The sequence below is a fragment of the Mustela putorius genome, unplaced genomic scaffold, assembly GCF_011764305.1.
Source record: "Mustela putorius furo isolate JIRA1106 unplaced genomic scaffold, ASM1176430v1.1 tig00004007_pilon_pilon_pilon, whole genome shotgun sequence".
Classification (NCBI taxonomy): domain Eukaryota; kingdom Metazoa; phylum Chordata; class Mammalia; order Carnivora; family Mustelidae; genus Mustela; species Mustela putorius.
In genome coordinates this window covers 8,087,489-8,110,367 of record NW_025422145.1, presented here as the reverse complement: position 1 = coordinate 8,110,367, position 22,879 = coordinate 8,087,489, and the positions used below count along the sequence as shown (strand labels likewise).

The 22,879-nt window shown below is 50.1% G+C and overlaps 1 long non-coding RNA gene across 9 annotated transcripts in view; it reads right to left on the bottom strand.

The window, feature by feature from the left end:
- Positions 1-14,995, bottom strand: part of LOC101672592 — a 77,040-nt gene extending 62,045 nt beyond the window's left edge. For 5 of the 9 annotated variants that reach the window (XR_001179075.2, XR_001179080.2, XR_001179082.2 and 2 more), the window contains exons 1-6: positions 14,826-14,995; positions 12,968-13,023; positions 12,787-12,876; positions 7,345-7,487; positions 5,948-6,207; positions 4,746-4,882 (exon numbers count right to left, since the gene is read on the bottom strand). This is a non-coding gene — a long non-coding RNA (uncharacterized LOC101672592). Of the gene's footprint in view, positions 1-4,745; positions 4,883-5,947; positions 6,208-7,344; positions 7,488-12,786; positions 12,877-12,967; positions 13,024-13,682; positions 13,924-14,825 lie in introns of those variants that run through there. The other 4 variants (XR_006604347.1, XR_001179079.2, XR_006604349.1 and 1 more) reach the window with 4 other exon arrangements.
- Positions 14,996-22,879: the final 7,884 nt, after the last annotated feature.

Here is a 22,879-nt window from a genome sequence, read left to right as displayed (position 1 = left end):
GGCAGAGGTGACCTTTTGGATCTGCTTCCCCGCTCTGGTTCCTGTTGCCCTTTCAGAAAGGAACCTCGTTGCATGGAATTTGTGGTGAATTTGCATTTGTGGCCACATGGGACGTGTGGGACACACTTTGACCTGAGACTGTACTTTAATTGCAAGTAGATGGAAAATGGTCTCATTCAGTGTCTAAATCCGGAAGGGGACAGAAAGGTAATGCGGCCATCGACGGAGGCCCAGCGCACAGTGGGCACACAATAAGTCCGTCTGTCTGTCCTTCTCGTCCTCTGTTCTTTGCTTTCTCCCTGCCTCCAAACTTTATTTCTGAGGCCTGTGCAATGGCATCCAGTCTCAGTTTGATTACTGCCAGTGACAGGGAAGTCACTCCTTCTCATTCCCTTCCAGTTTGGCTCTGACAACGAGAACATTCAGCTTTTAGATGCTGAGGGGTTATTTATCTCTCTGTATCTCCCACCTACTGGCTCTAATCGTACTTCCCAGTGGAGCCACAAAATAAATCTTGTTTCTCTTCCCTTAGTGCCACTCAGGCATATGAAGACAGTGCTTATATCCCTGACAAGTCTTTTTTTGTGGGTGAGGGGTATAAAAGAATAAGGACAATGCCTCAACCTTTCTGTCTGGTCTTCTACAAATAAATTCCAATCATCTTTATCTTTTTTGAAATGGTGGCCTTGACTTCAGGTATAAGACCTCACAGTGTGGACCAGACATGGAATATAACCTCCTTTTTCCTGGACAACATACCTCTATTGATGCAACCCAAAATACACTTAAGTCTTTCAAATGTCTCATGTTTCGTTTTTATGTGGCAGCCACATTATACTGCTTAAATCTGGAGCTGAAAAATCAAATACTGTCAGAGGCCAAGCAGGTAAAACAAATGAGTAAAACATTATGCGTGAGGCCTGTGGTGACCTGAAGAATTCATCCCCCTTTCAAAAATGGGCAGCAGCTCTTAGCTACAGCTGATTGTTGCCATGCAGGGTGTAGGCTTGGTGTTAAAAATTAGGAACTTTCACATAAAAATCCAGACTTGCAACTTCTTTAAAAGGAAAAAAAAAACAAAACACCCAAACATCTGGCAACTTGTGCTCAGATTCTAACGTGACTAGGGCTGAGCTGTGGCTGCCAGAGGCTCTTGGGTGATCCTTCAGAAGCAGCCAAGACGGCACCGGACACTTGCATGTGACCACGCTGACCTCTTCTGTCAAATGGCGTGGGTCAAACTGTACCCTGGTGCAGCAAGGTTCAGATGCTCTGTTTTCAGAAGTCATTTATGGAGGCCCCATCTGGGAGGTTTTGGAGGCTTCCCATCTTGCACTATATTATGAAAACTTCTGCAAGCTCATTACTTCAGTATCTCTGGTATAAAAAGGTTTATGGAACACAAAACCAGAGAGGAGGAGGGAGTAGGGGTGGCGTGGGGGCACTATGCAGTTAGAGAGGTCAGGGAAGGCTGCTCTGACAAGGTGACTTTGACTAACTAGAAGCCTGAGTGAAGGGAGCAAATAAGCCATGACGATGGTGGGGGAAGAGAATGTTCAGGCAGCTAGTGCAAAGGTCCTGAGGTCAGAGTATTCTTGGCATGTTTGAGAAGCGGCGAGGGATCTGTGACTGTAGAGCACAAGGAGGGCTGAGCAGTGCTGGAGGATGAGGTGAGGGGAGAGGGTGGGGGGCTCTGTCATGTACGGCTGACGGGCCACGTGGGGATCTGGGCTGTCAGTGCAGTGTCAGTATTCAACAAAGATGCATGAGCTCCTTCTACATGCTAGGTATCGTGCAAGGTGTTAGAGACCTATCGGTGAACAAAATGGATAAAATCCTTGCACTCACAGGGCTTAAATTCTAGTGGAGGGAATGCGTGTGTGTGTGTGTGTGTGTGTGTGTGTGATATAAAATAAACAAGGAGCTTATGTAGTATGCGCACAGAGAAAAATAAAGCATGGAGGGGAGACCGGCATGACCTAAGGTCAGTGTTTCTGACTCTCGGAAACCCAGTGTACTAGTTTTTGAGAGTTCCCCCTTGCTGTCAGGTCTACCCGACTCTGAAGACTTGTGTTCATCCTTCCAAGATCCAGCAGACCTCCGAATCAGGGGTTCTCAATGGCGGCATCATTGCCATCTGGGGCTGGATCGTTCTCGGCGGTGGGGCCACCCTGAGCTCCGCAGGAGGGTGAGCAGTGTCTCTGGGCCACCCCGTCGATGCCAGGAGCACCTCCCCCCTCTGCGCGGACGACCAGAAATGCGTCCGTCTATCTCCATGTGTTCAGACGCGGCCGAAACCAGCCCCTTTGAGAAGCACCGGCCTACGGGGAACTGTTTCTGACTCTACACGGGTCATTATAAAATCAGGTGGGTCTCAAGTTGTCCACAGAGTGGACAGTACGTGCCCTACTCCTGCCTGTCCATGGAGAGCCTGGTGTCTTTCCAGGGAGTGGGAAGGAGATGAAGGTACCAACACGTCATCAGGGGGTTAACAAGAAAACAATCGCTTCTTGATTCGACATCCCGGGGACACTGCCTTCCCCATCCGGGAATGGTGCCTCTTCTAACGTCTATCGTGGAAACTTCCAAACACGCACAACGACGGAGCGAACATGGCCCAGCACCGACAGCGATCATTGTAGGGCCAATCTTGTTTCGCTCCCATTCCTTCTCCGCCTCCCCCACCCCACAAAGCCTTCCTCTCTCACGTTATCTTGGAGTTTCATCTCAGCACTCGATCTTTTAATTTATAAAGCTTTCAGGACGGACCTCTAAAAGGTAAGGACAATTAAGAACGTAGCCACAATACCATGATCACAGCTAAGGGATTAATAATTCTTTAAGACCATCCAATATCCTGTCAGTGTCTAGGAGCTATAATTGCTTCCTCTTTCTTCTCCATCCTCCTACACGCAATCTGGGAGCCCCGTCATCCTGTCAACTCCAGACCCATCCCGAGCCCGGCCGTTCTGCCGCCTTTCGGCAAATGCCAAGCCAGCCTCGTCCAGGACGCTCTCTGGCCTCTGTCCACTTCCTGAGCCCACCTGCTGTTTCTGCTCCTCCCCCCCACCCCCCGCCAGCCATACTGGCCTCCAAACATGCCCAGTGCTATCTCTCTCTCTCCTCGGGGCCTCACACTGGCTCTCACGCGCTCCCTGGTGCCCAAACTCTCTTCAATCAGGGCCTGTCCCCAGTTTATCCAGTCTCTAGAGCACGTCAGGGGTTCATGGTGTAAGCACCAGACTCTCCCAGGAAATCCATTGAAAAACGCAGTGGCCCCAACTACCCCCCTCAGACACAGGCCCAGGGGACTCATGCAGGGGTCTCTGCGTGGAGCCGGCGCCCCGGAGCCTGCTGAGCTAAGTGGTCCCCCGACCCCACGGTGAGAAACCACGGACCGGAGCCAGTTCTGAGCGGGGGTCCCGTCTCTGTGCAACGTTGCCTCCCAGCAAACACAGGAGACGAGTTATGCAGTGCTGTCGAGACCTTCCAGAGATGCTCAGCTACCTTGTTAATCGAAGCTCAACAAAACTGGGGCCGGAGGTTGGGATAAAAATAGCTTTGTGCGGGTTAAAAGGTAAAATGAGCCTTTGGCATCAGGGATTTACTTCTCAAGTGTGGGGGGGGCAGTTGGGGGTTGGTCCGAGGTATGAATACTCGTGTCCTAGTATTTGAGTTGGTCATTTGAACCAGCTACGCTGTGTCGCACACGCTGCCCTGACAATGAGATCATCTCAGCAACGTCACGTAGGAGTTTCCAGGGGCTGCCGTGACAAATGACCAGGAATGGCTGAGAGCAACAGAAATTTTTTCTGTCACAGTCGTGCAGGAAGCCTGAAAGAAGGGGCTGGGAGGGCCCTGCTTTCTTTGAAGCCTCGAGGGAAGACTGTGCTCCGTGTTTCTTGCTTAATTTCTGGTGCTGCTGGAAATCCAGGGGGTTCCTTGGCTTACAGACACATCATTCACTCCAATCTCTGCCTGCTGTCCCCAAGTGGCTTGATTTATCCTGATGTGTTTGCATCTGTGTCCAGATGCCCCTCTTCTTGTGGGATCAAGGCTTTCCCTAATGATCGTGTCTTCACCTGATCCACTCTGTGGCAACCCTATTTCCAGCAAGGTCCCATCACAGGTGCGGGCGCGGGTGCAGGGTTACAGGTGGGGCTGTGTGTGGCGCCCTTATGTACACGGGGAACCTTGCTCAGCCCTATCCCCCTCACAGGTGGGCAAAATCCTCTGTCACACCCACCTGGGTTTGCAGCCACTTGGGCTCTGGTCCCGAGATCTTGGGAGTCTCAAAATTGAAGGCAGATGATTCAATGTCAGTGTCTTAGGAGATTTTGGTAATTACATGACAGCCCTCCCATCGGGAAACTCAAAGTTGGGTTCTGGACTAAACCATAGAGAAATAGGGGCTTTTCCAAAGACTGTACATTTCCAAATTCGGTCATTTCTTGGGTTCTCCCCCACCGTTCTGTGCCCTTCCCCAAAAAAGATCCTATGACGAGACCGGTGGGAGGTGTGTGTGGCGGGGAAGATGAGGGCTTGTCCGAACCCTCCAGCTACGTGGCCTTGTGTGATCTAACCCTTGTCTAATTCTGTTACTCTCTATTTATCGCTGAACTGACTCATTCAACGTTGGCCCAGGAACGAGGCGAGGTTTTGCTCTAGGCCACCTGCTAGGTAGCCACATGGGGGCTGAGGCTACAGACCAGAGTGAACAGAACACACCAAATCTGTCTACTTACGGAGCCTTCGTTACAGAGGACCAGACGGCGAACCAAGGAATGAATCAGCTGCCGCTGTCGGCTTCCACTGCGTCTTTTGGTTCTAAGAAGTCTGACATTCCAACAGGCCATGACCATGGGTCCCATATCGTCCAGACCTGAGAGGGGGGAAGAGACATGAGTCTCTTGCACACACACCTAGATGTGGGGAGGGCTGTGTGCCAGCCCTGTTCCAGCCCCGGGCAGGGCTGTCCGTGCAAAGGACAGCCAGTAGGCAGGGGCTCTCTCTTCGAAGCCACCTTTTCTTAAAGCGACTAGCAGCCATTTGGGAGCAGGGACTCAAGGACAAATGTTTTCCATCTTCTCTAATTTCACTATCGATTCTATTTTCCATCCCAGAACTCATTCCGATTCGTAACGTTCCAACCGCACAGGAGACGGCAGGCAGGGAGAGGACAGGGAGAGGCAGGAGCGCGCCCGCTCTTCAATGCGCCCCTCCGGGGCCGAGTCGAAGGTGAGGTGCGTGAGGCACTTGTCTGGGGTGCAGAATTTAAGAGGATGCTCCCAAACACAGCAATCACGGGAAGTACTATTTTAACGCGGTATTTTAACAGATCAATATTAACGCAGAACATCTCGAAAGAGAGACTGTATCGGCAAAACTCCTAGCCCCAGGCCTGGCATGTAGTAGGCATTCAGGAAATCAAACACAAGAAGGGGGAGACAGTAATCATGCTAAGTCCGTCCAGTGTTCTTTTAAAAACTCTGCTTCTCTATGTTTATCTAATCCCCATGATAATACCCGTGAGGTGACTTTCACCCCATTTTACAGATGGGGAAAATGAAGGCACGCAGATGGGAAAGGCTAATTTACATTCCTGCAGCGAACAAGGGCTGGAACCTTCCTAGGTACAGGGGATTAGGGCTTTAATGTATTTTTGGGGAGAAGACACAAAGCACCCCATGGCACGAAGATTTTCCCTGGAGAAAGATGGGAATGGAACCCCGGGTCATCTGGTGCCAGCATCTGTGGGAAGAACCATTTTCACCGCTGACCCTCAAAGCGGAAGAAAAGGGACCCCAATGTTTCCACTGTTTCTCTGAGTCTTGTTTTGGGCTCATCTGAACAGACTAAGGCCTACGGGGACATTGCCTAATGCTCGTGAATAAATAAAATTAAATCAGAGAAGCCATCTCTCTGGGACCCGAGAGCTTCAGAATACCTGTTCAACGTGGAAGGAAGAAAAACCAGCTCCTCGGCTCCTCTTGGGCTCAATGTCAGCCTCATTAATGACACTACTGATCTCCCCTCACTGGGAGGCCCATGGCAGCGGGAAAGATGACACCAGCCCGGAGAAGGAGGAGGGGGCAAAGCGGGAGAGCGCCCCGATGTCACCGCCCTTGACGGCAATTCCTGGGAAGACATGACCAGCTCTCCTCAGGAAAGATCCTTCGGACGACTCCGGCAGCCCTTTAGGTGGCCCTAAAGCAATGAGGACGAAAGAAAGAGGTGTCAGAACCAATAAGTCTCTGAGATCAATAACACAGCTTAATTTGGATGGAAAAATTCCATTATGGCCTCTTTGGAAAGCAGAGCGCTATGCAGAGCTAGGAGCTTAAACGGGATGTCCCTATCTCTCTGTCGGAGCTCCCCGCTTAGCAACTTCCCAGAACCCGCGGCGTTATGACTCAACCTAATGCGATTTCTTCACCTGTTTGCTGGTCTGCTGACCACGCTACCTACAAGCGTCTTCCCAATGCTCTCATGGGGGGATGGGCAGCTCCAGACGCTGCCTGGGAGCCTTTACACCTTGGCCATTGGACGTGCTGCTGCTCAGGCCCCGCCCCCTTAGATGCCCCACCCCCTGCCGTCCATAAGGATGTGAATGATCCTTCCCTGGTTGTGTGACTGCGCTCCTGGGGAATGGGCAGCACATCCTCTTGTCTTCTGGGTGCTGCTTTGCCTCTGGCTTAGGGCCAGGCATGCGATCGGTGCTTGGGGACGTATCCAAGTCAGGGGGCTTGAAAAGGCCACTGGAGGAGGGTTTGGACCGTGGAGATCAGCAACCCGACAGATGGCTCATTTGGCCCTGCACATTCCCTCCCCACATCTGGCAAGGTTAGTAACCCAGTGCAAGTGCATCACAGCCCTGATGCTTCTGCACTGGGAACTGTGGCTTTCAGTCACCAGGACATTTGGGCAGCACAAAGACAAAGCCACACATATACGCACACACACACACATATATATATACACACTGGCAGAACTCGCACACAAGCACATACACAGAAACACACACGAGAGATAGCAGGTCTCACGCTTTTTTGAACGGGCAGGGAAATATCCAAGGCATGACAGGAACACTGAAAAGGGAGGCTCTAAGTCCGGGAAGACTCAGAGACGCCCGGTGGTGGCACTAAGCCTGGCCTTTGTCTTCAGGGGTGAGAATGTGATCACTGGGCTGGGGTTCAAGGACATGGCCTGGCTGTGCCAGATGTTATCTGCACCTGCCCCAGTATTGTGTAGCGGACTGGAATTCACACATCAAGGCGACTTCTTCCCAAGACACCCTCAGTAAATCACAGGTAGATGGGTGGGCATGGAAAAAAAGATAGAGACCTGTGTCTGGTAAGGTGCTGACTTCCCAGAGCTTTTCCCAGGGGCTGTAGGCACGTCTGGGTCTCCTTGGTGCCTTCCGTGGTCTATTTCTGTCTTCTGCTTAGAAAATGGGAAGTCGACAGCAGGGCAAGTCCCAGAGCACCCTAGATCAGGAAAAGGAAAAAAATAAAAAGCTCTTTATAGCCTAGTTCTTTTCCTACCTTATATAAATCAACTCCAAAGATTTGGTCTCCGTGATTTCTCGCTGGGGCTGAGCTGGGCACCTTGGCCTCTCATGTCTGGTCTTGAGTAAACAGGTCATCGCCACAAAGACAGAGCCCGTGCCAGTGCAGCTTGCATTTCTTCTCCTGGTCCCCCTTTGGCTGCCACCTCCCACACACTGGCACAAGGATCACGTGAGCCACGGTGCACAGGCATCCGAGGGCCTGGATCCAGTCCCAGCCCCGCTGCCGCCAAGCTGTGAGAATTTGGGTGATTCACTTAACCTGTCTGAGCCTCTGTCCACCCACTGGGAAAACAGTGTGTCTACTTCACAGGGTCCTGGTTAGGATTAAATCAAACAACGAGCCATTAAACTGTTGGACGCAGAGCTGAGGCTCAATAAATGGTGATTATTATGATTACCGATAAATGCTTCTATCAATCTCAAACCAATTGCTTGGTGTAGTAGAAAGACACCACCACTGCTGTCAGATGGGCCTGAGTGAGAATCCAGACTCTACCATTTATTAGTTAGGTGAGTCACTTAATAACTCTGGACCTTGGTTTCTTCATTTGTAAAGTGGGTAGGATAACCTCTCGCCCCAGGACAGATGTGTCCCCTCACCTTCCTCATCACTTGCTCTGGGGAAACCAGCTGCCATATTGTGAAAAGCAAACAGGTAGCCTATGCAGAGTCCCCCTTGCAGAGGTGAGGAAATGACCTCTCCAGCCAGCTGGTGAGATCTCCAGTCCTGCCAACAGCCACGTGACTCATCTGGGAAGCACACGGCTTCCCAGTGGAGCCTTCAAATGGTTACAGCTCCTGCTGACATCTTGAACTGAAACCTTATGAGACACTCTGAGCCTCAACCACCCTGCTAAGTTGCTTCCAGATCCCTGCCCCACAGAAACCGTGAGATAGTAACTATCTATTATTTCAAGCAGCTAGGTTTTGAGGGTGCTTTGTTAGGCAGCAACAGATAACTAACACATGCACCCATTAACTTCTGCTTCTTATTGGTTGGCCTGTGTCACATGGTCATTCCAGCCTCAAGGGAGGCTGGGAAATGTAGTTTTAAACCAGAGAGAAGGCCAACGGGATCAAACAGAGGGCTCTGCTTAGCAAGGAAGAAGGGGAAAATGGATATTGTATCAGGCTATTTCTTTCCTGCTGCTTTATTACATTTCTTATAGCATAAAGTGACAGGGAGTTGAAATTTTCTCCCCCTCACCTTTTTTTCTTTTCCTTTACTAGTTTGGGGTAGAGAGGCAGTAATTCAGTTTATATAAAGTGGGAGCATTATGGCTTCAGTTGCATTGTTTCAAATAAATTTTGGGGACAAGAAAAGTATGCAGAAGTCTTATCTCCCCCCTGTAAATACGTCAGTTACAAAAGACATCTGCGTCATCCATCAACCATTTAATTTCTTAAGAGGATGTTAATTTAAGAACCTTTCTACTGGCCAACTGTACGGCTGTGCACAGATTTGGAAGGAAGGATTTATAGTCTCTTAATTTTTCTAACTGGCACATTCCCTTTTATTCCTTTTCAAGAGGAGAAGACCAAGATGCCATCATAATATTTTATGTCATGTACTTGAATATCTGCCACAAGAACATTTTACTTTCTTTTCCTAATTAAATAAGGGAGTGCAATCCAGTTTTTAATGTTCTCATAAAACACATTCATCACACCAAAAGCCTTTTTTGTACTGCTTTCTAGTGGGAAGGAAACTAACATTCACTGAAGACCTACTGTGCACCAGGTGCTCTACGTGCATTAGCTGCTTTATATGCACATAGTAGGCCTACAATAGAGGTCACTATTGTTATGTCTATTTTGGGGGTGAAATTCACAGAATTTCTTGCCCAGGGGAGAGTTGAGGTTTGCATCCATCTGGTTTCTTTTTCTCTCTCTCTCTCTTTTTCTTTCTTTTTTTAAAAAAAGATTTTGTTTATTTGAGAGAGAGTGAGTGAGAAAGATTGCGCACAAGCAGGAGGAATGGCAGAAGGAGAGGGAGAAGAGGTCTCCCCTCTGAGCAGGAAGCCTGACGTGGGTCCTGATCCCAGGACCCCAGGATCATGACCTGAGCTGAAGGCAGACGCTTAACCAATTGAGCCACTCAGGTGCCCCAGAGGGCTCTGGTTTCAAAGTCTTTCCATGCCACTAAATTACCCCTGCTCTCTCTAGGCACCCCCCAACACTTAAGAAGGACAAATCGATCCTTCATGACTAACATTTAACTTCCTTCTATTTGTTGGTTCTTTGACCCAGTTAAAAGAAAAGTTAATGCCAAAACTTTTAGGCACTTACACAGTGCCTAATTGGATTTTTAATATTTGATGTGCTCAGAAATCTATGAAGAATTTGTGCTAATTCTGAGCTGATTATCACATTCTGACATGTTTTATGGTTTGTGAACTGTAGCCTTCAGGACATTCTTGAACTTTTCCCTCTAATTATCACTGTGTGACTGTGAATGATGCCACTGTCCAAGGATCCTGTCAGGACTTCATTTTTCGTCTTTTTTTTTTTTTTTAAGGAATTTAGGGGAAGACGGATCTGGCTTTTCTGAAGATGTTGGCTCAATGACTAATTGGTGGTATTCTGTTGCCCATGATGGGTTTTCACTGGATTCCATCAAAAGCCAACCAGTGACCACAATGAATTTGGGTGACAGGGTCATCTTCAGTCAAGATTTTGTTTTCTACTCTTTTTTTTTTAAATTAGAAATTGTTGGGGAGGTTATTTTAGATTCACATTCAGTTGTAAGAAATAATACAGAGCGATCCCTTGGATCTTCTACCCAGATTCCCTCAATAGCAACATCCTGCAAAAGTAGGACAATATCACGACCAGGATATTGGCACTGATTGAGTCCAGATACAGAATAACTCCATCACCACGGAGGTTCCTCCTGTTCTCCTTTTATGGCCATATCCAGTGAAGGGATTTTGACTGCAAAGAATGAAGTCAACTGGGGAGAGTTTCAGTTAAAAAAAAATGTCTTGGACGTAGTTAATACCTGCTGTTGTCTGCACAGGATTTCCTGTTCCGTCTCTTCTTTTTCCATCACGTGACTCTGGTGCAGCTGTCGGTCACAGACCTTGGTTCAGAGACCAGTTGGGTGACCCCAGCCCAGCCAATCACAGGAGACCATGTCTTGGCTCACAGGGATTGGTGGTGGGCGACCACATCTTTGATTCTGGCCTAAAGACGTTCCTTGGGGCTTTCTGATGTGGAGCTGGAAAAGGGTTTGCTTCTGGGGTCCTGGAGCTAAAATGATGGGGAGCTGCGGCTTGCAACCTATTTCCTACCATGTAGGAAAATTCTGGAGGAAAAGAGAATGAAGTCCCCCACACAAATCCTGGGGACGTGGGAGATGAGCCAGTGGTAGAGAAGGCGACATTGTTTCCTCTCTGGGCACAGTTCTGCCGGAGGTCACCTCCTTCTCTGTACTTACTGGTATATAAATCAGTAACATCCTTATTTTAAGTTGTTTTGAGTTCTAGCACTTTCCACCCAAAGAATGCCATGAATGCTGGAGAGTCCCATGAAGTTTCCTGGGCCCAAGCACTGTGAGGCTTCTTGAAGGCTTGGAATTAGGAACTGAAGGCATGAGCACCCAGCAGGTCTCTCTACCTGGTTGTGTCCTGCTTCTTCTTCCTGGGTACCACTCTCTTCCCACCTTAGAGGGCTGCTGGGGATCCATCTGAAATTTGCTCTAGAGGGATCCCTACCCCAATCTTGGGCTACAGAGTTCTCCCATGTTGGCCATGCATATTAAAACCCATTGGGGAATCTGAAAATATTTATTTTGGTCACCACCACCAGAGACTCTCATTTTATTGATCTGGGCTGGGGTCTAGAAACCGGTGTTTTTAAACAGAACTTCCAAGATGATGCCTGTAGGAGGCCATGGCACAGAGTCACAGGGGCAGGTTTAAAGGGGATCCAGTGGTAAATCTGGACCTGGCCTGGACCACCTGGTAAAGCCACAGGGAGCCTGAGTGCATGCTCCTGGTTCAACTTTTCTTCTTTTCTCAGTTTAGAGGATGAACACAGATAACCACGATTAAAGATGGCCAACTGGTACTCCTGCGTCTTCTATAACTCCTTCTCCACGTCTTCTTTCAGCCAACTTGTGTGATTTATGTAAATTGGGCGTTCTATCTATTACCGCTGCTGGAACCAACATTTCAAGCAACATCCGGGTCCACCAGGAATGATGGGAGCTCAGAGGGTTCGAAGAGCTCATAAGAAGGAGAAATAAATCATTAGATGAGATTTCCAGGTACCCATACCCCTGAGATGAAAACAAAGGTCGTATTTCCAAGGTAGGGTCTCTCTTCTGATCATGCCCCTGCTGGTTGTCATGGGATGTTGGTTGTTATGGCGATGGAGCGCAGACCGAACCGGGACTGCGAGAAGTGGTTTTCAGAAACTGACGTGTGCCTTGTCCAAATTCAGCTCCCCAAGATAGGCATGGCCCAGCCATAGCTGGGCCTATGGTGTTTACTTACTTGATGTCTTCTATGACGGAGGAAGGACTGGGGTTCGTTTAGTTGTGTGACTCAGATGGCTGGGATGCCTTGTTTGAAGCTGTCTGTCTGGAGGGATGTACGTCTGAGGCTACGTGTGAGAGACAGGATACAGGTAGGGCTAGAATGCCCACAGGATGTCTTCAGACACTCATCTGGAGCCTGGGCCGGGCTGGATGGAACAGCAGGGAGCCTGGCCGCCACTGCCCTCTCCCCACAGCCTCCCGACATGGTGAGGTCAGGACACCTGGACTTGTCACGTGGCAGCCGGCTCCCTCCAGACCAGTCATTCCAACACCAAGGAAGTGGAAGTTGCCAGTCTCTTCAAATCAAGGGCCAGAAACTGGGACCCTATCACCGCCATAATGTATTGGTCACATGCCCCCAGAAACCACCCAAAGTCTGGGCAGACACCTCCGATCTCTTGAAGAGAAAAGTGTGAAAGATTTTGTAGCCCCTTAAAACCTATCTTTAGCACTTAGGAAAGGACTTTCATAAAACACTCCTGTGTTTTCTGTTGAGTGGGGGATTCGGAAGGTCCACAAATGCCCCACATACTAGGAGCTGGCCTGGGCTTTATCTCTGTCGTGTTAACTCAATCCTCCAGGAGACCACGATCCCCAAGGGGGTGGGGGAGTTCTCGTGCCAAAGGAGAAGGGAAGGCTTTGGGGTCTTATCGACCACGGGTCTGATACTTACTTCTCGCGTAACTTGGTGGAAATCACATCGGCACTCAGCGCCCCAGTTTCTTCCAAATGAAAGGAAGATAATGATGGTGACCTCTCAGCGCTGTGTGGGTAAAGTAAGGTCATATACAGAGAGCCCCAAGCTTCTAGAATCTCTGGCGGGTTGAACGCATCAAAACCACTGTTCTACCTACCGGCTGCTTCCCAACAAGGCAAATGACTGGACTTCTCTGAGCCTCTGTTTCCCCATCTGCAAAACAGGTGTAGGGGGAGGGCTGCTGTGACGACAACGTAGGGTGGAATCTGGGGTGTCCCCATCCAGCCACACTTCTCTTTCTCAGTGTACCCTCAGCGCCTCTGCACCTCCTAACCTTGTTTTATAAATGGTCACCAACCTAACATGGTATTGGTTATCAAGAATGTAAGGCGGAGGGGCGCCTGGGTGGCTCCGTGGGTTAAAGCCTCTGCCTTCAGCTCACGTCATGATCCCAGGGTCCTGGGATCGAGCCCCGCATCGGGCTCTCTGCTCCGCAGGGAGCCTGCTTCCTCCTCTCTCTCTGCCTGCCTCTCTGCCTCCCTGTGATCTCTGTCTGTCAAATAAATAAATAAATAAAATCTTTTTAAAAAAAAAAGAATGTAAGGCGGAAACTTCTCTTTCTGAAAACGGAGACTCATTAAACATGTCCTTGTTGTTACTGACTCCCTTGACACCAACTAGTAACTGACAGGCCATCTGGAGACTGGCCAAGGGGCACCTCTCTACCGCGGACTGTGATACGCCGTGTTGGGTTCCACCAAGCCCTGAAAAATGGTCAGGTTCCCCTCCTTCTCTCCTCTCTTCCTCTCTCCCCTTCCTCCCTGCACCCCTCCATCTCTTCCCTCCATCTCTCCCTCTTCCTTCCTACTCACCCGTCCAACGAAAGCATCTCTTCAGCTGTCCTGGACATTCTGAGTGAGAAACAGAGTCCAGAAATGACAAAGGTAGAGGTGGACGGAGAAGAGCAGTAGAAGGACAGGAGGGAGACACTTGCCCATTTATTAGGGTGTGAGGACAAGGGCTTCCTTCTCCTTCACAACAAGAAGGAGCCCTTTCCTCGCCACAGACATCCACTATTGCTATAAATTGATAAATTCTTTTTTTTTTCAAAGATTTTATTTATTTGACAGGCAGAGATCACAAGCAGGCAGAGAGAGAGAGAGCAGGAAGCAGGCTCCCTGCTGAGCAGAGAGCCCGATGCGGGGCTGGATCCCAGGACCCTGGGATCATGACCTGAGCCAAAGGCAGAGGCTTTAGCCCACTGTGCCACTCAGGTGCCCCTAAATTGATAAATTCTTTAACAGAAATTAGTCCTTCCCTGGGTGCTCAGCGAGCCACGTATCCACTGGGTCCCCTTGGCTCTGGTGGGGAACCATTTTTATTTAAAAGAATCAAGTTGGGGGGGTTGCCTTTTCTCTGCTGTCCAAAGGAATGTGAAGCTGGCTTTCTAGTCTACTCCCGCACCAGGGATATAACTGGGTTCCATTCCTGATAAGGATATTTTAAGAAATTCTAAAAATCAGTAATGAAAACTGTTCCCCTTTCTCTAAAGTTCTGCAACGAACACAATTTTTTTTTTTTTTCCTGGCCAACCAGACTACATGTGGCTGAGTTTGGGATTTGCTTATTGTGCCCCAATCCCAGTCCTGTTTAAACAGCACGTTCCGTGTTTAATGGCAGCAAACACAGACCCAAAGCCTTCACACACGGGCAGGGGTGAGACTACATGAATCACCTTACCTCGGGAGGAAAATGCGTTAGTGCTTGGTGCTGAGTTTCAGAAATGGGGCCCCTGGGAATGAGGAGATGGCCAGAGGTGGGGCCTCCAGGCCTGGAGAAATGCCCACACCAGCCCTCTGCGCCCGTCTTCTTCCCAGGGTCACCTGCCCAGAACACCGAGGAAGCATCTTTCAGCAGAGCAAAGGCTAGGAGATGCCAGGCTCCTTTATCCCGCGGTTACACCACCAGGGGCAGCAGACACAGCGAGATACACGGACTTATGAGAATACACTCACCTACGATATGCCAGGCACTGTGCTAAATCCCAGGGATCCCCGGGAGGGACTCTCCAGCCTGACAGGCGAGACTTGGGAGGCAGGCGCTGAGTCTGAAAATGGACTTTGCTTGTGCTGTCCTCATGGCTGGCGCGCCCGCCCCAGTCCAGCCTAGGGAGCTTCTATTTACTTGTAAAACCTCACTTGACATCACTTCCTCCCGGACAAATTTCCCCTGACGCGGGGAACATTCCTCTTCTTCCTTCCTTTTCCTGTGTCCCACCACGGACTCGGATCCATTCTCTTTCCCTGTCTCCCTGTCTCTCTCTCTCTCACACACACACACGGTGCCGTTCATACTCTGTGGCATCTGTTTGCTTACATGTCAGTCTCCGCCACGAGGCTTCCATGGGCTTTTTGAGGACAAGGCTAGTCTCTTATTTATTTCTGTATCCCTATTTTTAAAACTTGGTTCCTGGGATGTAGCAGGCACTCAAAAATGTTTGTTAAAGGAATGAATAAAAGTGTAATTTTGGATCCGTCCCATCCATTTCTGGATTTTTATGTCCTCAACTGCCCCAAATAAAACTTGTGATAATGCTGAGGCCCTTGTAAGGCCCAACATTCTCTGACTTTACAAAGTGCCGGCTTACGGGGCACTGTTGTGTGCTGGAGTCAACGGGGATGCGTTCGTGGATCCAGGAGGACAGGAGACATTTCGGTTTGTGATGGCGAAAAACAAAGAAAAAGGTGGTGCTGCGGGGTGACCTCAGGCTTAGCGATGCCTCCTGGTGCACGGGTTCCAACCTTGGTGATGATCCCAGGGGCACCGGGGGAGACACTGCTGGTGTTCCCCAATGCTGGCTTTTCTTTTCCTTCCTAGACACGGCGAAGGCCACTTTTCTAGACCCCTTGGAGTTATGTGGGATCATGCTGCTCATTGAGGCTGGAAAGGGCGTATGGAACTTCTAGGCTGGAGAGCTTTGGAGATAGAGGCTGCTTCTCTCTCCCAGCTGTAGTGAGGGAGGAGTCCTCCTGTCTCGAGGGTGCGGCTTCACGTTGGTGGGACCTCTGATGGCCCGAGTGACTGTGTGGAGCAGAGATCCCCAACGACCCAGCAGAACGTGTTGCACAACGGGAAATCAAATTCTGCTGTGTCAGACCACTGAGATCTGGGGCTGTTTGTTACTGTAGCAAGACCTGGTCTACGCTGACTGATAGATGAAGCTGTTTATTGGTTCTTAACTAATGGGCTTGAAAGCCCTGAGCCTCTCCAGGGGTACTCTTCATGCTACAGCTAGAGCATCTCTGAAGATGCCTTCATGACTTACCACCACCCTCTGTTGGCAAACTGCCAAACCCAGAGAGGGGAGCTTCTGATAGCTTGGGAGAGATGGACCAGGCATGATCTCTGAGCTAGTGCCAGTCCAACAGGGAGTTTTGATCTGCCCCCTGCGAGTCTGCTGATAGACGAGGACCATTCTAGCCAAGCATTGGCTTTATCTCTAAGTGGCTGTGGCATTCCTTATCTCTCCTTTATGAACAAGGAGGGGCGGACCATTTTGTTAACAAATGAATAAATCACCTGGTTAGTGAATCAGGGTTCCAGAAAACAAGATCCAGAATTAATGGGGGTCTTAGGCCTGGGTCTAAGCTCGTACCCCCAAATGGGAGTCCTTGCAGACTCTTAAGAATCAGAAGTAGGGAAATGGACTAGAGCCTCATGATCCAGGGAGGGACCAGGGAGGGCAGAGAAGGCAGCACATGGTAGCAGGTATGAGCTGGAGTTCACGGTCAAATGACTCATGCTCAGATCTCAGGCTCCTGTTTCCCAGCTGTGTGACTTTACAGAAGCTGCTTCAACTCTCTGAGCAGGGTTTCTGCAGGCGTCCAAGTGTTCAGAGGATAAAACCGATGTGCTTGGATTGCTGTGGCTGTTGCCGGCGGTGATGTCTTTGTGGCAGTTGGAAATCCACAGCTGTGCTTTGACCATGCAGATATGTACCCTTTTCTCGATCTCAGTTTCATCTTCATGACATATGCCTCATCATGGCAGAGTTTCTCCGCTTTTCCAGCCCTGACTGACATGCCTGTACTAACCTCATCTCAAAGGAAATCATCTGGCTATTTCCAGGGCCATGCTATGGTAGATGGGGGCTCAGAGGCAGCCTCAAGCCTCTGGCTGGGTACCTTTCATGCCATAATAGTTAACCTATCACTGCAGAAAATGTTGCCCCAAACTTACCAGCTTAAAAAAAAAAGGACTTGAACATGAATTATTATCATCTCATGGTTTCTGAGAGTCAGAAATCTGCATGCAGCTGAGCTGGCAGCCCCTGGCTCTGGCTCGGGGTCTCAGAGAAGCTGCAGGTGGTGGTGGTGGTGGGGCACTGCAGACACCTCAACCTCACCCGCAGCCCCAAGCCCTTGCCGGCTGTTGGCCAGAGGCAGTTCTTTGCACGTGGACCTCTGCAGAGGGCAGCTCTAACATGGCAGCTGGCTTCCATGGGCGTGGGGAGGAGAGAACCCAAGACAGAAGCCACAGTCTTTTAATGACCCGACCTTGGATGTGGCATATCTTAGCTTCTGCTAAGTCCTATTCATTAGAAGCAGGTCAATAATTCTAGCCAGATTCAAGGGGGAGGGGCTTACACAAGGGCTCGAACTCGGGGACACAAAAATAGATGGCGGGGGGAGGGTGTTTCAGGACTCACTTTCCCCCAATCTGCACCTGGGGAATAAGGTACAGGTGCACTCTTATTCTCTCTCAGCTCCCCAGACCCGTCATCTTCCTTCGGGTCTCTCCCCTGGGACTGGACCTGGGCCAGGGAGGGATTCAGGGTTCTCTCACAGAGAGAGCCGCATCTAATGCTCCCTCTTCCTCGCCATCCAACTCCTTGAAGGCAGGAAAACTCACCCTGATTGATTACGAATTCTCCCCAATCTATTATTAATGACATCATTTCTATGCCCAGAGTCTGTCAGGGTCCTGACTTGTAATGCTCAAATCATCTGAAACTCAGAAAATGATTCTCTCCCGTTCTCGTTTCTGCCACGAGATTTAAAAGCTTGTCTTGGAACTTGAAAGTGGAGAACTGATTCTTCTCCCCGTCCTGGCTTTCGGCTATGACCTCCTTTTCCAGAAGCAGGGAACACAGAAAACCCTAGTATCCTGGGTGGTGGAGGGGTCGGCAGGAATTGGGGGAGGCATTAGTAGCGTGCCTGTTATTACATGCGAATATTATTTTGCTAAACAGAGGAAACCCTTAGCACACTGTCATGTGCTCAGCACATACATTGTTTCTTCTTTGTCATCTTTGTTGGAAGTTGGACAGATTCTCAGAGTGAGCAGAGAGGTCCAGAGTATGAATGAAACTTTAGGGTCTCATGTAATAACGGATTATTGGGCTTCTGTGTCCACAGGTAGGGGGTTTAGCTGACTGCTGGCAGCACGGTGGGCTGGCCAAGTGACGCTGAAGCCCACCTCCTCAAACTGATGACCAGCCTGAAGACGCCCCCTTTATGGGCTTCTCTCTTTCCCTGTCTCATTATTCTCTGCGCCCCATTCCTATCCCCCACAGTCACTCCCCGAAAGAACCACCTACCGGAAAGCTCGTGTCTCAGGGTTGACTTTGGGGGGTGGCCTGGGAACCCTTGGCCAAAGCAGCTTCTTTTCGCACACAAGGTCCTACAGAAAGCTTTTACACATAACAACAGTCCGTTCAGTTGGCTATAACAAAAAATTCCATGGGCCAGGCTATTTATAAATAACAGAAATGGAGTCTTCCCAGTTCTGGAAGGCTAGGAAGTCGCGATGACATCTGCTGAGAGCCCCGCTTCATGGGTCAGAGATGGCTTCTTCTAGCTGGATCCTCACATGGTGGGAGAGGCAGAGGTGCTCCATGGGGTCTCTTAGAAGAGCAAAGATCCTGTGCATGAGGTCCCCTCACCACCCAGTCGCCCCCCACCTCCAAATATTATCCCACTGGGGACTCGGTTTCAGGATACGAATTTGGTGGGGAGGACACAAATATTTAGTTTTTAGCGATAGCCTATTCAGTCTCCATGACCCCCGATGCAATAGGTGTTCCATTTCACAGATGTGGAAGCAGAGGCTCAGAACGGAAATGACCTGGCCAAGGTCACCCGGCCGGCAAGTGTCAAAACTGGGTTTTGGCCTGGGTCAGCCTCACTCCGGAAAGCATTGCTCTGAGTCTGTTCTGCTCGGACTCCCATGTCCAGTGGGAGTCCAGGGGGTTCCAGTGGGTGCCATGATGTGCCCTTCTCTGGGCTCTCGAGGACCCTCTCGCCATGGCTGTACGTGATTGCTGCCTTTGTCTTACACCTGTGGCCTGCACCTGCTCCCTGGGACTTGATGTTCTACAATTACAGATTCAGGACCACAGCTAAGGGTTGTGAGGCTCCCACCCTCCTGAATTCTAAGTACTTTGAAACTCATTTGAGATTCATTGGCTGCTGAAAAAGGGGAAAATGTGCTTGACTTGCGCTTTTATTTTTCTTTTCTTAAAGAGACTCCAAAGTTATTCTGGTAGCAAGCCCGAGGGCCCCGGGCCCGGCACTTCCCACTTCCCGGCTGCAGAAAGGGCTGCTGGCGTCCACGGAGGCCGGCTTTGTTTTGCTGTTGCAAAGACCAAGGGAGTTTCGTTTTTAAAAGCCTCTTCGTGTCCTGTTCTTCTGCAGTGCTGACCTCTGGGATTCGAATCTCGTCCTGGCTAGACTTGGGATTCAGTCCTTGGCATCTGCCTTGGAGTGTGATTTAAAAGGCACCAGGAAACCTCCCGCTTCCCCGGTGGTTCCCTTGCGTGCTGCGGGGACTAGAATCCCACCTTTCCTTGAAGCAGAATATACCAGAACGTATAGAAGACATCAAACTGGCCAGGCACTGGGGGTTTTATAGGAAATTTCTCATTCCTGCCTACAATGTTCCCATTATACAGACAAGAACACAGAAGCCCAGAGGGGAGACCAGTGAGCCAGGGGTCAGCCTCTGACCTAGAACCCTCAGCTTTCAGAGTCTAGACCTATTCCACTTGCCCTCGACTTTGGATTAAGCCTTGCTCTCTCCCTGGGGGACTGTGAAGAGGAACTGACGAGTGAAGCCCTTTGAGGTCACCGATTAGGGAACGAGGATCCCCATACCGAGGCCAGTGGCTGGCTCAGCAATCGCACGAGGGGCAGGCTCAGTTAGCCTTTGCCGGCGCATCGGTCCTGTTGCATTGCAGATCTTTCAAAGCCTGTGAGACAACGGCGGGCACTTTCCAGGAAGGGGTGATGCAATGCAGATAATGGATTGGAGCCTCGGGAGGGGTGAGGAGCCTTCTGGAAAGGAACCCGCAATGCAGACCGCTGATCCAAGCCCTGGGAGCGGGGAGGAGCGTGCTCTGGTCCCAAAGTAGCCGAGTATGCAAACACTGGCAGCATCTCCCTCACCTGGGAGCTTGCTAGAAATACAGACCCTCTCCCGAGGGCCCCTGACCCGCTGCATCAGAATCTGCATTTTAACCAGGCCCCTGGGTGACTTGAATGCACAAAAAGGTCTGAGATGCTCTGAGTGTCTGCACCAGCAACCCCCCCACCCCCGGGCTCCGGTCTGAGGCTGTGTGTGCTCCAAGGAGCTCCCGCACCTTGCCCAGCGGTCAAGGGCTGAGTCTACGGGTGAATTATGTGACACGGAGGAAGAACATCACACCCCGCCCCGCCCCCTTCCGTTTTTACTCCACTGGTTTGACCTTACGTACAATGTTAAAAGCACACACCGATGTGACGGTTCTAGCGACACTTTCTGCAACAACGTGTTTCAGGGAGCACATTCCATTAAGTCATTTTAATCCAGGATTTAATTTTCTCTACAGCTGGACTAAACGGTTTCCATTTTTTCCCATTAAAATCTGTATTTGTCATAAAACTGTTTTCATGGGATCAATTATTTTCGGTGTGAAATTTACAACCAACGTTTGAGCCATCCGTCTTTCCCCTCACGCTGACTTTCTGCTGACTGTCACTTCTGCGGTCTTTGGGTTTTTCGCCGGCGTTCTTGTTTTGTTCGGGGCCTTTGTGGGTGGTCAGTCTATCAAGTTCACATCCCCTGAACCAAGTCTGGCAGATTTAAATTTTGTTGGCAATGTTGTTTTACTTATTTCTCTATTTTCAGCCTCTTCTAAATTCTTGTGTGCGTCATTTCAGACCTGTTAGTTTCACTTGTCACTGATTATTTCTGCCAGGGATCTACAGTAGAAATCAACGCTAGGATGTGAGTGAGGGAGGCTTTCTGTCTCCTCTACCTCCTCCCCTTCCTCCTCCTCCTCCTTCTTCCTGCCTTAACTTCAGGTCCTAGAACAGTGCCTGGTACATAGCGGGAGCTCCCTAAATATTTGCAGGCAGCATGAATAATATTCACTCGCAACTGAATCACAGACGGATGGTTTGTCTGTGTTTGTAAGAAGCCCGTGAGCCGCTTTAAGGGAGAGAGATGGGCAGAGAGCGTGGGAAAGCAGAGGAGAGGGTGCAGAGTCCACGTGCATGTGCTCACACACAGGCTTGCACACACACACACAGAACAATGCACACGCCCTTAAAGGCATAAGTGTGTACAGAGGCTCAAGTCAGACATATTCACGTGTGTACAAACACACGTGTGCACAGAGACATGGATCTGCTCACAGTCACACACATGCACAGCCTACGTGAATACACAGGTGCACGCATTACCCATGTACACAGATGGGCAGACGTGGACATACAGACGTATAGAGACGCATGCACACAGACCCAGACGCTCACATACACATATGCACCCAAGCTCCCGGCCGGTGGATCGCTCATCTCTTTAATGCAGGGTAGAGCAAAATACCTCTGGTGCGAGAACAACCGAATGGAAATTCAAGGTCAAAACCCGCTTAACACACTCCTCTCTGCAGTGTTTGGTGTCTCTGTTCTACAACTGGTACTTCATTAAACATATATCGAGGTGAACCGGGTATTGGAAAACCAGCTGCCACCTTTGTGTGAATTCAAAAACCATGCTCGGTCCTTCCGGTGGGTCAGAGCCTGTGAAAATCACAGGATCCTGGAGAGGAAGAGGGCTTGGCCCTTCTCTGCACAAGCCTGCGGTTGGCTGGGGGAGGAGGATGTGGGAGCCGAGCAATTAAAATGCAGCCCCGGTAAGTGCGAGGCAGGAAAATCCTCAGGGGGGCAGCGGGAGCCAGAGCAGGGCGTTTGTGCCGATGAGGAGTGCGGTTGGTGCTGTTAACTTAATGTCTGTGCCATCACACGTTTCTGCCCGGTTCCTTTTGGCGTGTTTGTTACTTAATTATAAAATAATTCTAATGAACGCGGCGGGGGAGGGAAAGGCCGCTGAAAGGCAGGAGGGGGAGGAGGAGGGTGAGAGACTTCAGTGGCCCGCTCAGCCTGCAGGAATGGAGCCAGGATGCCCGGCTCCTCTGGACCTTGGCACCTCAATTTATAAAACAGGGAATAAAAGCATCTCCTGCATAGGTTGGTTGTCAAGGCTAAATGAGAAAATGCATCCAGAAAAGCTCTGGAAACCGAAACACCACCAGCAAAGCCGGTGTTACTAGTATTCAGATGGGGCTGCAAAAGTGGGGTGGGGGTGGGGGGTCTGTTCTTCGAACCGTCTGTATCTGCCACAGCAGCAGCGTGTAACAAACATGCCCCAGATCTCGAGCATTAATTTCCCTCCCTCCTGAGTGTGCAGCTCAATCACGATTCGGCGGAGCCTGCCTCCAGACTGGGCACTAGATCCAAATCTTCTCTGCATGTGTCCTGGTTCTCCTTAACCTGGAATTTTCATCTCACGGTGGTGGGAGAAGTGTAAGAGGGGGAGCCAAACGGCACACTGATCATAGACACCGAACCCAACAAACCCGACTCAGGGCACGGAAGAACACGCGTCGCCTCCTTTGGCTGAGGGAATGGCAAAGTCACGCGACCTAAGGAAGGCGGGAGGGACATGACGCCACCTACCACACCTCCCAGGAAGGACTGGTGATGCTTAGGCACCCGAGATTGACAGACCTCATTGACAGGTCCTCATT